Genomic DNA, 15,537 nt, shown 5'->3' on the forward strand with positions numbered 1-15,537 from the left:
CCAAGTGCTTCCTCTGGCACATATTCTTATTCAGGTGTGTCAGTATACGCAGAATTATGTGCATTATATTCAGGTTTTGAATTCTCTCTAATTATAGTTTGACTTGACCTGTACCATTCTTTGAATAGGAGGAGGTCCAGAGTGTGGGAGAAACCAAGCCCTATGTGCACTGATAATGTGAGAAGCCCTGATCAGTCCCCCTACTGGTATAGCACATGGGAGGGGTGAATCACCCCCATTCCTCCATGATGGATGGTCTACGATGGTCTACTTACTAGATAAAAACACCATAGAAACCATTTGCTTTCTTTCCATACTGTGTGTGGTTTTTATGGCCTTTTTTAGGGGCTTTTTTTTTTTTAAACAACTGTATGATCCACATTTTTGTCTGGTATATTTTTTTCTATAGAGAAGTCGTCAAAAAAGCCCCTTCCACATGCTGCATTTAAAAAAAAACACCAGAGGCCCACAAAATACCACCTAATTAACAAAAACTGCAGTAGCGAAAAAAAACGCCTGTGTGTCCTTTATTTCATATTTCCCATAGACATTCAGCTGGAGTTTTTTACAGCAAAAAACAAACACTGCTAAAACTGCAAAAGTGCACACAGATGCTACTAAAAACCTATGTGTGAATCACCCCTCAGTGAGAATGTCTGCCATACTTAAAGTCTAGGCTAACAGAAAACTTTGGACAAGAACTAGTATACAGGGAGTGACTTCAAAAATTATACCCAGAAAGTGATGCAAATAAAATGACATAGAATAGTGACGTAAAAATTATTAGCCTATGGTAGTGTCCCTGTAAATCAAAGCAGAGAACAGTCTTGTACTTATGTCTAAGTATTTGCCATCCCCAGTGGTGAAAAGTGGAACTGCAAGCTGCAGAATGGCATTCAGTAGGATCTCATGATAGTTCATCAATATCTAAGCGGTGAGGGTCTGACACGTTTCAGGGAGCGATGCTGCGGAAAATTATACAGTTGATAGATATAGCAACATGCAACTCTATATGCTGCATAGTGGCCGTGCCAGGTACTGCAGCTAAATGAGCGTGCAGTACATTGGCGCTGCAAACTACACACTGTATGGAGCCTTATCCTTCTGCTCTGTACACTATATAGTTTCCATTGCGTGGCTGCCCAGAACAGCTGATTGATGGGTGTTCCGGATGTTGGACCCCCACCGATCGGATATTGATGACCTATCTGGAGGATAGGTCATCAATATCTCTGTGCTGGAGAACCCACCACATAGCAGATACAGGCACATCATATTGCTATATTCCAAGGTGTAGTCTACGTAGCTCGTCGGCTTTATCCCACCATTGTTCAGACATGGGCCATATTCTATGGACTTCCCTGCTCATACATGACACGAGTAATGCAGTTGTAGAATTATCTGCTGACAGAATATCCATTCCAATTTAATTAGAAGCCATTACAGAAGTCGTCCAGATTTCAGACGCGCAGTCTTCTGATCAGAGTGTGTTAACACTGCCAAGTGGAGATAATGAGATTTGCCAACTACATGTTATTGTGACTCAGATGGATCCCTGACAAAAGGGGAAAGATAGTGACAAATTAAATTGCCGATTCCTGGAGTCAGGCCAAGTGGTTTTAATTGGTAGCCGAGCCGATATTTGCTTATTGTGATATTTCATTAGCAGGACTGGAAGACTGAGATGATTTGTCAGTAAAATCCTGTTACGCTAGGAATGACCACTTGGAAGCCAGCGTCTCAGCAGGGATTCCTGGGATACAATGGGCAACCCTTTAAAGTGCTAGTCTGCCCTATAAAGCCTAAAGGGGTTTACTGGATGTCCAAGAAAAATACTTCCCTAACACAGGCAGTAGAAGCAGTCTACAGATATAACAGCGATTATCTTAGAGGGAATCGGTCCCCGGTGACCTCCCTGTCCTGCTATTTGCGTAGAGACATGGCTCTGGATCTCTTGATAAAAGCGCTGTTTTTCCTTTGTTGATCCGAGGCTCCGTTCACGAGTTATGATACTTTTTTCCTATGCAAAATTGATTTTAAAATCATTTTTTAGGAGCATTTTTAGTTTGGGGAATGCGACCATCACATGGAGAGTGTTTCCTGGACCCAAAACTGACCTAAGGAACTATTGTATTAGGACGCGACTTTTTGTTCTCATTTTTTGGAGTGCGATATTTACAGAATGTTACATGCCCTTTGTTGCATTTCTCACACAAAATACCTATTGATTGTTCATTCTGAAATGTATTCATATTTATTACAAAGGTTTGTATGCCATCAGGAGACTGGAGTAAGGCTATTTTCATATTTATGGGTCGAAGATCCGACTGCCTGATCTGGCAGAGAATTCTGGCAATTGGCCGGACACAAACTGCAGTGTGCAGTGATTTGTGTCCAGCCGATTCTCTGCACTTTTGCCGTAATGTGACCGGTCATTCGCCGGACCCTATTATACTTAATGGGGCCAGCGGGCATTCAGTTTGAATCCAGCAGGGCCAGATCCGGAGAATTCTAGCAGCCTGTCCTCTGCCAGAACAGCCTGCCGGTATTTATGACGCAGATGTGAAAGTAGCCTCACTTGTGTCTTTGTGCAACTTTTTTTTACATAAAGGTGCAAAGATAAATACTGTAGCTCCACTCGCAAAACATCTGACCGCCCCTTAGTAAGCCCCTTAGTAATGGTGCCCTTACACGTGGAGAAATTTTCCGCCAGAAAATCGGCAACATCGACTAGTGTTGAGCGAATCGAACTCTGGAGAAATTAGTCACAAAGCAATTTTTTAATTTTTTTTTTAAATTCCGCGAAGCAGCCGAATCGAATTTTTGAATACTTCGCTCATGACTAATCAAGACTTCCCCCTCCTGTTTTTAACTCATTGGTGGCCAGTGCGGCCGCCCCCCCTCCCCCCCCAGTAGTTAACTCATTGGTGGCCAGTGCGGCCCCCCCTCCCTCCCCTGTAGTTAACTCTTTGTTGTCCAGTGCGGCCGGCCCCCTCCCTCCCCTGTAGTTAACTCATTGGTGGCCAGTGGGCCCCCCCTCCCTCCCCTGTAGTAAACTCGTTGGTGGCCAGTGGGCCCTCCCCCCTCCCTCCCCCTCCTAATTAAAATCTCCCCCCTTATCATTGGTGGCAGCGGAGAGTACCGATTGGAGTCCCAGTTTAATCGATGGGGCTCCGATCGGTAACCATGGCAACCAGGACGCTACTGCAGTCCAGGTTGCCATGGTTACTTAGCAATTTGTAGAAGCATTATACTTACCTGCGAGCTGCGATGTCTGTGTCCGGCCGGGAGCTCCTCCTACTGGTAAGTGACAGATCATTAAGCAATGCGCCGCACAGACCTGTCACTTACCAGTAGGAGGAGATCCCGGCCGGTCACAGACAGTGAAAACTCAGCTCTGAAAAAGCTTTTATGCAGACGGATCTGCGGATCCGTCTGTGTAAAAGTAGCCTACGGCCACGGACGCGGATGCCAATCTTGTGTGCATCCGTGTTTTTTCACTGACCCATTGACTTGAATGGATCCGTGAACCGTTGTCCGTCAAAAAAATAGGACAGGTCATATTTTTTTGACTGACAGGAAACACGGATCACGGATGCGGCTGCAAAACGGTGCATTTTCCGATTTTTCCACGGATCCATTGAAAGTCAATGGGTCCGTGAAAAAAAAAAACGGAAAACGGCACAACGTCCACGATTGCACACAACGGTCGTGTGTATGAGGCCTAATTCACACCAAAAAATGTGCAGCTTTGTAAAAATGTGCACCTGTGGATTTTCTGGGAGAGAATGTGTGAGGGCTTCCTAAGTAGAGAAGACACTTTAGTCACAAATACCTATTACACCAACAAAACAGACCAAATCCCTATATTTTTCTGGGGCAGCGCACCTGATACATTACCCCCTACGTTTCTGCCGTCTAGTAAATCTTCCCCAGTGCATCAGTTCTGTCCAGAATTTCCCTTTAACTTCTGTTCTCTCCTCCACCAATTAATAATACATTCACATCACACAGTTTGGGTGTTAAATATTTTGTGGAGTAACTCCCCTATACATTTAAGTTCCATTCTACGTAACACTACAACAGATTTCACCTAATGTATATTATAGAATAATAGAAAGATTAAGGGTGTTGGACGTTTAAAGGGGTCAGTAGGTGAGGCACTCCATCACTACCACCACCACATAACTGAGTCTCAGCTGAACCATGACTGAGATCACAGTTGTCACCAAGAACCTTGCCCCCTGTTTTAGCTGTATACAAAGTGACAGGGTCTGCATGGTTCAAGCCTTCTTAAAGAGGCAATGACAGGGAAGGCTGTTCTTGGTCAGAGCAGAATTAGGCACCTCAGCGATGCTGGTGTCATGGGGTAAACTGACGGATTTGGTGCCTTTATTTATAGAGATTTTTTTAGTTTTTTTTCATTCCCATTTTCTTGAATTGCTGATACTTGTGATAGTTCCAGTTTTTGCCTGGTATCACTTACAGTAAAGTTCTTGCCTTCCACTCCACTAGCGTGTATGACATCAGCAGTCGCACAACATACAGAGGGCTCGGAAATCCAGTGTCCTGTAAGTGCATGTGCGAATCTACACCCTGCGCATGCGCCAAAGGCATCAGCTCAATAGGCTCATGGTGCATGTGATGAAATAAAAGCCAATGGGTCTGAAGTTTGTGGGAGCGCTTTGTTGCATGCCAGGAATTATAGTTTTCAGTACCAGGCTGAAAGTATAAGCACGCCCCACATTAGGAAGCAATGAATATATATAGCAGCCAGCCTGAAATGGAGAGCAAGGCAGAAACTGAACATTTTAACAATCTTAACAACCAGCTTACTATGCTACTTACTATTTTGTGTAGCCATTCGAAAACTAGATGTATGAATTATGTAGGCACACTAAGCTTATAGCACTCCACCACTGATAAAGGGAATCTGTCACCAGTGACCTCCTTATCCAACTGTTTGCATAGACATGTAGCATGGTTCATCTGAGTAAAGGGTTATTCCGGAAATTAAGAAAATGAAAATACTTAAATATTACTTTATTATAAATATATTCCCAAATACCATTCATTAGTAATAATGGCATCAGGGGAAATAATATGGCAACGTCCTATTAGTACACACAGAACCTGTCCTAATCACACTGGAGGACAAGTTATTTCACAGCACTGAGCTAAAGAGCTGCCTCATCCGCTTCTCTGCTCTACTTGTCAGTGATTATGATCCTGAATACAGATGATAAGATCTTGAGCTGAATCTCTAGGAATGGAGAACATGAGGAGACATTAAATACAGAGAGGAGGATGAGGGTGGGGGTAATGAGCAGAAACACTTGTATTCAGTCTCCATTACCACAGCCCCACATTACCACAGTCAGTCCTGTCCGTCTTCTCTGTACTTCATGTCTCTTCATGAACTACATTCCTACAGAGATTCAGCTGAAGATCTTATCATCTGCATTCAGGATCATAATCCCTGACAAGTAGAGCAGAGAGGAGAAGGAGGCAGCTCTTTAGCTCAGTGTTGTGAAGTAACGTGTCCTGCAGTGTGATTAGGACAGGTTTTGTGTGTACTCATAGTATAGCGGCCATTTTATTTCTCCTAATGATTGCTCCCTAGACAAAACAGGACATTATAACTAATGAAAGATTTTTGGGACTATATTTATGATACAGTAATATTTAAGTATTTTCATTTTATTAATTCCCGGAAAACCACTTTAACCCCTTAAGGACTCAGCCCTATTTCACCTTAAAGACTTGGCCATTTTTTTTGCAAATCTGACCAGTGTCATTTTAAGTGCTGATAACTTTAAAACGCTTTACCTTATCCAGGCCATTCTGAGATTGTTTTTTCGTCACATATTGTACTTCATGACACTGGTAAAATGAAGTAAAAAAAAAAAATCATTTTTATTTATAAAAAATACCAAATTTACCAAAAATTTGTAAAAAAAATACTTCTATAATACATAGTAAAAATACTTCTCTACTTCTATAATACATAGTAATACCTCCAAAAATAGTTATTACTTTACATTCCCCATATGTCTACTTCATGTTTGGATCATTTTGGGAATGATATTTTATTTTTGGGGATGTTACAAGACTTTAGTTTAGAAGCAAATCTTGAAATTTTTCATGAAATTTTCGAAAAGAACTATTTTTAGGGACCAGTTCAGGTCTGAGGTCACTTTGCGAGGCTTACATAATAGAAACCACCCCAAAATGACCCCATTCTATAAACTACACCCCTCAAGGTATTCAAAACAGATTTTACAAACATCGTTAACCCTTTAGGTGTTCCACAAGACTTATTGGCATATGGAGATGAAATTTCAGAATTTAATTTTTTTTGCAAATTTTCCATTTTAATCCATTTTTTCCTAGTAACAAAGCAAGGGTTAACAGCCAAACAAAACTCAATATTTATGGCCCTGATTCTGTAGTTTACAGAAACATCCCATATGTGGTCGTAAACTGCTGTATGGGCACTCGGCAGGGCGCAGAAGGAAAGGAATGCCATACAGTCTTTGGAAGGCAGATTTTGCTGGACTGTTTTTTTTTACACCATATCCCATTTGATGCACCCCTAGAGTAGAAACTCCAAAAAAGTGACCCCATTTTAGAAACTACGGGATAGGGTGGCAGTATTGTTGGTACTAGTTTAGGGTACATATGATTTTGGTTGCTCTATATTACACTTTTTGTGAGGCAAGGTAACAAGAAATAGCTGTTTTGGCACCGTTTTTATTTTTTTTGTTATTTACAACATTCATCTGCCAGGGTAGATCATGTGATATTTTTATAGATCAGGTTGTCACGGATGCGGCAATACCTAATATGTATACTTTTTTTTATTTATGTAAGTTTTACACAATGATTTCTTTTTTGAAACAAAAAAATAAATCATGTTTTAGTGTTTCCATAGTCTGAGAGCAATAATTTTTTCAGTTTTTTGGCGATTGCCTTGGGTAGGGTATGATTTTTGCAGGATGAGATGACGGTTTTATTGGTACTATTTTGGGGCGCATATTACTTTTTGATCGCTTACTATTACACTTTTTGTGATGTAAGGTGACAAAAAATGGTTTATTTAGCACAGTTTTTATTTTTTATTTTTTACGGTGTTCATCTGAGGGGTTAGGTCATGTGATATTTTTATAGAGCCGGTCGATACGGACGCAGCGATACCTAATATGTATACTTTTTTATTTATGTAAGTTTTACACAATAATATCATTTTTGAAACCAAAAAAATTATGTTTTAGTGTCTCCATATTCTGAGCCATAATTATTTTATTTTTTGGGCTCATTTTTGGGCTCAGGTAGGGGCTCATTTTTTGCAGGATGAGGTGACAGATTGATACTATTTTGGTGAGCAAACGCCTTTTTGATTGCTTGCTGTTGTACTCTTTGTGATGTAAGGTAAAAGCCGCAAACCACAGGTCTGAATTGACCTGCGGTTTGCGGCGATCGCCGACACAGGCGGGTCACAGGACTCCCCCGGCGTTGTGACAGGATGCCCGCTGAATGATTTCAGCGGACATCCTGTTCCGATCACTGCAAGCAGCGCCGCAATCTAGTTTTAAACTTAGGACATACCGGTACGCCCTGAGTCCTTTAGTCCTTAAAGGGTTAAAGAGCTTTTTTTCTTTTGTTGATCTGAGGCTCCAATCTCGACTTATGATACTTTTTTCCTAATATGCAAATTAGGCATTTGGTGCAACAAGGGTGTCACTATTGCTCTATTCTACCCAAGCGCTGCTCCTTTCTGTGGCCATCCCCTCCTTGGCTTTTTTGCCACTGTTTGGCCATGTCAATTACTTCTGTGCAGATATATATGCCGACTGCCCAGATGTTTATAGTCAACAGGCGGTGAGCATGGGATTAATATTCCCAGATGTCATTTTACACAGGTATGGTGGAGGTAAACCCTGTAATTTGTCATTTTAATGGTATATAACAATACTATTGTCTTGGGCTTTGGCACCATATGGCATCTAAGCTGTCAGTCAATAACTCAATGGTCCAGAATAAATCAGTGGATTTATATTGGCTTGTTATGTAGCCTTGTTAACATGAAAGTAGTAAAATCCTTCTTCATCAGTATTACATAAATCCACATAGATGGCACCCTGTGCAGATTTTTCTTTAGTTGTTCCCACCCGATACAAGAAAAAGGTGAGGAGAAGCATGCACAATATATATATATATATATATATATATACTATACACAGCTTATTAAAGGCGTTATACAGACCTCTAATAACAACAAGGACAGGTGCACTCTGCGATCAGCCCTCAAACTGATGTTAAAATTGAGGCCCCACTGGCCCCTGGTATTGCCCATACGGCTCAGGTAGGTGAGTGTTAGGACGCAAGCTACTTGAGAAACCTTGCTCGGGATCAGACATTTCCTCCTGATAGGACATGTTTGCTAATCTCTCAATTTTAACATCAGTTTGAGGTTTAGGAAGATCGCAGAGTGCACCTGTCCTTGTTATTAGATTGTTATATTGGTTCTCACATCCACATAATTGCTACCTTGTGTAGGATGTTTATTGTGGTACTTGTGGTCCGCTGCAGGCATCCTTCACTGTATGCATTTTTGCTGGGGATTACCATTAGCAACGGGCCACAAGTGCAGGATCTGCTCCCCTGTTTATACATGCACAACTGCATATGGGTTCGAGCACTTCCTGCCTGTTTAACACCACTCTATTCTTGTTTGGTATACAGACCTCCCAGAGTGGCCGACCCGGGTTGGAAATTATTCTTACCTGGTCTCCGCCATTAGGTTCAGTGTCTAACGCTCCTGGGCCAGCTCTTCCTCTCCCTGCTGTGCTGAGATCAACATGTCATGACAACTGGTCACATGACGCAAGAGAAGAAGGTCACCGCTCTTGCCTGTGATTGGCTGCAGCAGTCACATGTCCCCTTGTCGCTGGATGTTGACCCCAGTGCGACAGGGAGGGAAGAACCGGCCTTGGAGCATTAGACACTGTACCCAGTGGTGAAGACCAGCTAAGTATGATCACCACCACAGGTCGGCCTCTCTGGGAGGTCTGAACAGAAAAATAAAAACGCATCCCGTATTTTAAGCATTCTGAAGTATCAGTAGAACAGAAAAATAAATGGTGATGGGAACCCAGCCTTACTCTTGGATAACCCTTTTAAGCATAGAGCCATACATTGTATAGTGGCTGTGCTTGGTATTGCAGCCCAAGCCCATTTACTTGAATGGTACTGAGCTGCACCGAGGCCATGTAACTGATGAACGTGACCTAGGCCTGGTCTAGGAAAAGCCTGCTTTGCTCACTGGAGAGCTTCTTCAAACAGCTGATCGAAAGTGGTATTAGGAGTTGGAACCCCATCAATCAGATATTTATTATCTATCATGATAATAAGTCATCAATATTAAACTCTTTGGAAAACACATTTAAAAGGGTTTTCAAGGACCCCAAAAACTGTGGTGAAGACTAAAAATTTTATAAAATAAAGGAAGAACCTTTACTCTTTACTTTGTTGCACCTTATCTTCCATTGATAACATACCTGACTACTCCATGTAACCACTGTAGCTGGTCATTGGCCTCAGTGATAATATGAGCTAGTCAGGTATATCATGGCTGTAGCAAGATCAACATTCCAGTGATGACGTGCCCCACAACCCCAGGTGACTGCTGAGGCCAGTGATTGGCTGTAGCAAGATCAACATTTCAGTGATGATGTGCCCCAAAACCCCAGGTGACTGCTGAGGCCAGTGATTGGCTGTAGCAGTCACTTGTCTTGTAGTCGGGCATGTCACTGCTACAGCACCAGAAACATACACTGGGAGCACCAGAGTGGCTGCAATGGAACAACAGGCGAGTAAGGCTCCTTATTTTATTTTATAATATTAATTGTCTACACCACAATTTTTTGGACCCATGGAAAACCCATCACATCTGTGTTGTGGTCTTGTTCGTAACTGAAACGCAGTACATGATTCATCATGCAATTGATACCAATGGTGCCCTACAGAATCCGATCACTTATAATGGGATCCAGTGGGTCCCACGCTGCCCATGGACAAAAAAATAAATAAAGAATGCTGCACTCTGTAAATATATAGGCATTCTCATGCATGTCAAAGGGATTGTCCAAGCAAGTAAAAAAATCTCAGACAACCCCTACAATAACTTTAAATATGATATACCGCTCGTCCAGCACTACGAAGGTTGTTTGTTTCCAAATACAGACAGCAGCAGTAGTGACATGACAGGATCCGCAATATGACCACTGCAGCCAATTACTGTCATCAGCAGGAGTACTGGATGCAGTGCCGCAGAAAACTGCTGGAGACAGCGGTCAGTATATCCTATTTTTTATTTATTTTTATTTTAAGCTATTATAGGGAATGTCCAAGATTTGCAATTATCCCAGACAACCCTTTAAGTTGTAAGCGGAACCTTATGAAAGTCAAAAACTGTAACATAGTTTTCACAATGTTCAAACAGTGAAAGTTTCATTAAAAAAAGGAGGAGCAGAGAACATTTTTTGGGCTGTGTTAATGGTCCTGTGCCGCTGAACCACTGAAGGATTCCTCTCAGAAGTCTTTCTGCCATTCTTCTGGTTGATTTTCGTTTCGGTGATAGAAGAGGGAAAAAAAAGTGAAAGCATTGGGTTTCAGGTCAGCAAATGCCACATTTTCATCCTCTCAGTTTTTATATGGAGCTAAAATTTCAGATCTTGGAGGGAGATTATACGTTATCAAAAAATGAGGAAAAAAAAACATTAAATAGACAGTGTATAGAATTAATCCAAGATAACAGTGGTCCATATATTCTATAACAATATAAATCAATATGAAGGCTTGCCTCATATTGACATCACTTTTCCAGATGCTCTATTTGCTGAGGGCGTTGTAAGTCAAGGTAAGGCAATCACCCGATCAGTGTAGCGGTTCTCCAGTAAGGCCTTATACACTCACAACCATATCCACCTTACGGTCTGCAAAAAAACACTGATACCGGCCGTGTGACGCCCACACTTTCCCACACTATTGTAGAAATGCCTATTCTTCTCCGCAATACAGAAAAGAACAGGACATGTTGTATCCTTTTTGTGGAACCAACATACTGATCTCACATGGTGTGCTGTCTGCATATTTTGTGCCCCCATAGAAATTAATGGGACTGCATCTGGCACATGCGGGCAAAAAATATGGTCGCGTGCATAAGGCCTAAAGTGGTTGTCTACGTTTAACCCCTTCTCGCATGGCCTCCTCTTCAAACTGTTGATCGGCAGGGGTGCCGGAGGTCGGACCCCAACCAATCTGATATTGATGATCTATCCTGATGATAGGTCATCAATTTAAATGACTGGACAACCCCTTAAAGACAGGTGCTCTTGTGTTAAGCTGGGCAACTCAAAGTTAATATCCACTATTGATATTTTAAAGGGGGTTTCCAGGGGTTTTCCTCAGGATAGGTCATCAATATCAGATCGATGGAGGTCCAACACCCGGCATTCCCACCAATTAGCTGTATGAAGAGAAGGCACGTTGCTGCTATGTCTATGGCAAACAGGAAGATAGACAGGAGAAGGGATGTGCACACGGAGCATGTCTTCTCTTAAACCAGCTAATCTATGGTGGTGCCGGGTGTAAGACCCCCGCCAATCTGATATTGATAACCTATTCTGAGGATAGGTCATCAATATTAAAAGCCTGGAAAACCCCATTAACTAATTTATGCATTTATGCATATATTTATTTTAATGAGACACGTGCTTCATTTGTATCAAAGTAAACCACAATAAGCTAAATGCCAAAAATGGTGTATGTGCCTTGCACCAAATTTATTATGTATTATAGATACTTTTTGCACCCAACTACGTTGTTTTGAAAAAGGTTTAGAAAAGAGGGTGTCGTTTATAGAAGGTGGCATAAATGTGCCAAATTACAACACAATTTTCAATTTTGGGGCAAAATAAATGGCATAAGAAAAATAAAAGTGCCTAATATCTCTAGTAAGATGCCATAAGACACAACATGTGCCACTTTGTTAAATTTGGCACATCTTCTGCCTGGTCTAGGTTTAATTTGTCTAAATTTAACATAGTAAAAATAATAAGTCTCCCTCAATATTTGAGGGAGATATTAGAAGACTTTTTTATGATTTTGGTATTTTTTCACTGCAATTTTGGATGGTAATTTTAGAGGCTTCACTGTATGTAATCTGTCTTTCAACCTCTCACAATTTACAAAGATTTACAATGTGCAGGAAAAAAAAAATATATCTTCTATGGAACACAATGATTTCATTCTGCTTTTCTTTCTTTTCTTTAGATGTTTCTATATTATTTCACAGCAATTACCTTGGTTTATGGCATGATCTCACACATGCTGCTGTTTATTGTTTTTTGGAGGCCTGAATGTACTATACTTCATTTAAGGCAATAAAACATTCCAGTTTAGAAGATCAATTGCTCACCCAATAGTATTTCCGGCACTGGTAATTGAGATGTAATGAAAAAAAATCCTACTCCTCTTAGATATTTATTTTCTCCATTACAGGAAAAGAGATAAGTCATTTCCTCAGTTCCTGAGCCCTATGTAAAAGAGACATTGAGAGTGTAATTGTGTGTGTAGGGCATCCTCTGGGGAACAGGCTTACATGGGGGTCACGGCATGACAAGAGCTATATTAAGATGAATGCATCTCCTGTTCCTGGCAGCTGACATTAGACAATCTGTTACCGTGTCCATGTGTCAGGGGTGCATTGTCTTCTTCTCCTGCCTCTGCTACGTAAGAAAATTAATGAAATAAACAAATCCACACCTTCATTGTATGAACTATGGAGTGGAAACGTCTAATGATTAGGGGTTATACAAAAATAATCTCTTCTCCAGGTTCAAAATCTCAAGTTTCTGCACCCCCACAATGAATGTGGGAGTCTAGGGTTTCAAAAGCAAAAACATGTCAACCCACAGTGCACCATGATATACGTATATTCAGCAACTGAGGTCCAGCTTTTATGCAATTTCAGAAAAAGGGCAAAAACTCTCTCTCCCTCAACATCAAGTTAATAAAAATAGAAATGCTAATGTTTGCTTACCCTTCCCTCCCTTTATTTCCATTGATTTCCACTTTTCAATTCCAATACTTTTCTTTATAGATTATATCTACAAGTTGGTCAGGTGCTGACAACACACCATCTGGAGGCTCAATATTGGGGACGAAGCTCAAGATATACAGTATCTAATACTCATGTCTATTCATGTAGTCATCAATCCAGACACCAAAAAGTTTCAGGATACCCATCATGCCCAAAGAGAACCTAAAGAAACTGATGTGAATGTCTGACAACACATCATTGCTGATCTCCACCATCCATGCCTACTGATTGTTCTCTTAAAGTCCTAAGGCCCCCTTTTTATGGACCTTTGGACCTAAGCTATAAAGTCTCTATTGGTAAACACTATATATACAGTATATATATATATATATATATATATATATATGTAAAAATGTAAAATGAAGACACAGCACAATAGCGGTCGTGTGCAGAATCAGGCCAATATGAACCGGCACCAGGGTCCCATTCAATGGAGAAAATACAAAAAGCCAGCAGCACTCCAATGTAATAAAAAAATCAACGTGGTTTATTCACCCAGTGTCGAAAAGCAGCGACGTTTCAACCGTTTGTTGCGGTCTTTCTCAAGCTATGTGAACATGTGTTACAACCGTGGTATATAAAAGTGTGTCAATTCATTACATTAAATATCCAATTAAAATAGAAACAATCACAATTCGTAAAAACTATGTTAAATAAATACATCTCCATCAACATCAATGTGAAATTGTATACAGTACAGATAAAGTGACAGTGCCTCGTGCAAAAATACATGGTACATGACAAAAAGTGCATGATCGAGTATAATTAATAATTAAAAATACATCTGTTCCCAATACGTGGTGTTGATTAAAAACTTACAAAACCAGTTCACCAACAGTGTCGACGGAGCATCATGGTCTCGAGAGCGTCCACATTCAGTTAATGCGCATGTGCGAGATCCATAGATCTCACGATATCTCAGGCGCAAAGGGACTCTATGGAAACCTCATCAAAGATGGCCAAATCTAGAGATACCTACATGTGCGCATGTCTGAGCAATAGTTGCCACCCAAAACAAAGTCATGTGATCACAGTCACATGATTCAGATCGCAGCAAATAAACATAATAAATGTTACATTAAGGATCACATAGCAGCAAAACTAAACCGTGTCAGCAGTCAACGATTCACTGGTGGTAGGTGATTGAGATGCCGCCGCGGATCCCCGGGGCAAAGCGTCCCCCCAACTTACATAACGCTGTATAGACCCAGAAGTGAACCAGATAATATAATATAAACAGCAGGATTGAAGGTGTCTCACAGTCAAAACCGACCGGGTCAGCAGTCAGGTCATCACTGTTATGGGGAAGCGAAGACGTTGGCACAGGTTACCGTGTGCAAACCGTCAACGGCGCCGAAAGGACCTCAAACAATTCCATACATGTGACAAATATAAAAAAGAACACAGTGTAACCCCCGGGGCCAGGAGGGAACCACCATCTCAATGTCTCCAAAAAATCACAGATAATCATATGTAAAGGTAGAAAAACAATTGCAATCTGCAGCATGACACATGTACAGTACTATATAAACATGGCCATCCTATAATTATTAACAATACATAAAAAAAAACAGAATGTGGATAGCCTATACAGGGCTGCGATGCGCAAATCATCACAACAGGTGTCCACTGGAATTATAACTCGCAGCCGAATCTAAAAAAAATTGTAAAGAGAGAGAAACTATTACTCATTTTATAACATACTTGTGAAATGTAAACATAGTTATTTACACACATGTCCAAAAGGACTACACCAGGGAAGGAGAACAACACGAAACATGGAGAGAGACACCATCAGTTCACCCTGAAGTCCACATTAAGACCATTTGGTTTAAGTGTCTTCAAAGTGAATATCCAAAATAATTCTCGCTTTTTAAGGAGAGCCTTCCTGTCACCACCACGTCTGCCCATCTGTACCTGCTCTATCACACGAAACCTAAGGTCTTTTTCAGAATGACCTGCCTCCTTAAAATGTTTGGAGATTGGCAAATCCATTTTCTCCTTCCTAATAGAATATCTATGTTTGTCTTAACATCCTACGTGGTCTCCCCAACGTACCACGCATCACATGGACACGACAGTAGGTAGACCACGTGGGACGAATCACACGTCAAATATTGATATATATATATATATATATTGTGGAAGTGGAGCTGCCAGAGGGCCATAGGAAGGCCATTCAAGTGGTGCATCTCACCCAGGCGAAGCTGGGTGAAAACAAAAACGGCTGGGAAAATAGATTTTTCCCACTGTCTGCAGCAGCTAGGGTGGTAATGAGGATAATTAGCAGCCAGCTGAGGAGCTTGGATAAAGATGGGCTGAGCTCCTCAATCAGGGCTCCCAGTCTGAGGAAGGAACAGGCTACGTCAAGG

The sequence above is a fragment of the Bufo gargarizans genome, chromosome 2, assembly GCF_014858855.1.
Source record: "Bufo gargarizans isolate SCDJY-AF-19 chromosome 2, ASM1485885v1, whole genome shotgun sequence".
Taxonomy (NCBI): domain Eukaryota; kingdom Metazoa; phylum Chordata; class Amphibia; order Anura; family Bufonidae; genus Bufo; species Bufo gargarizans.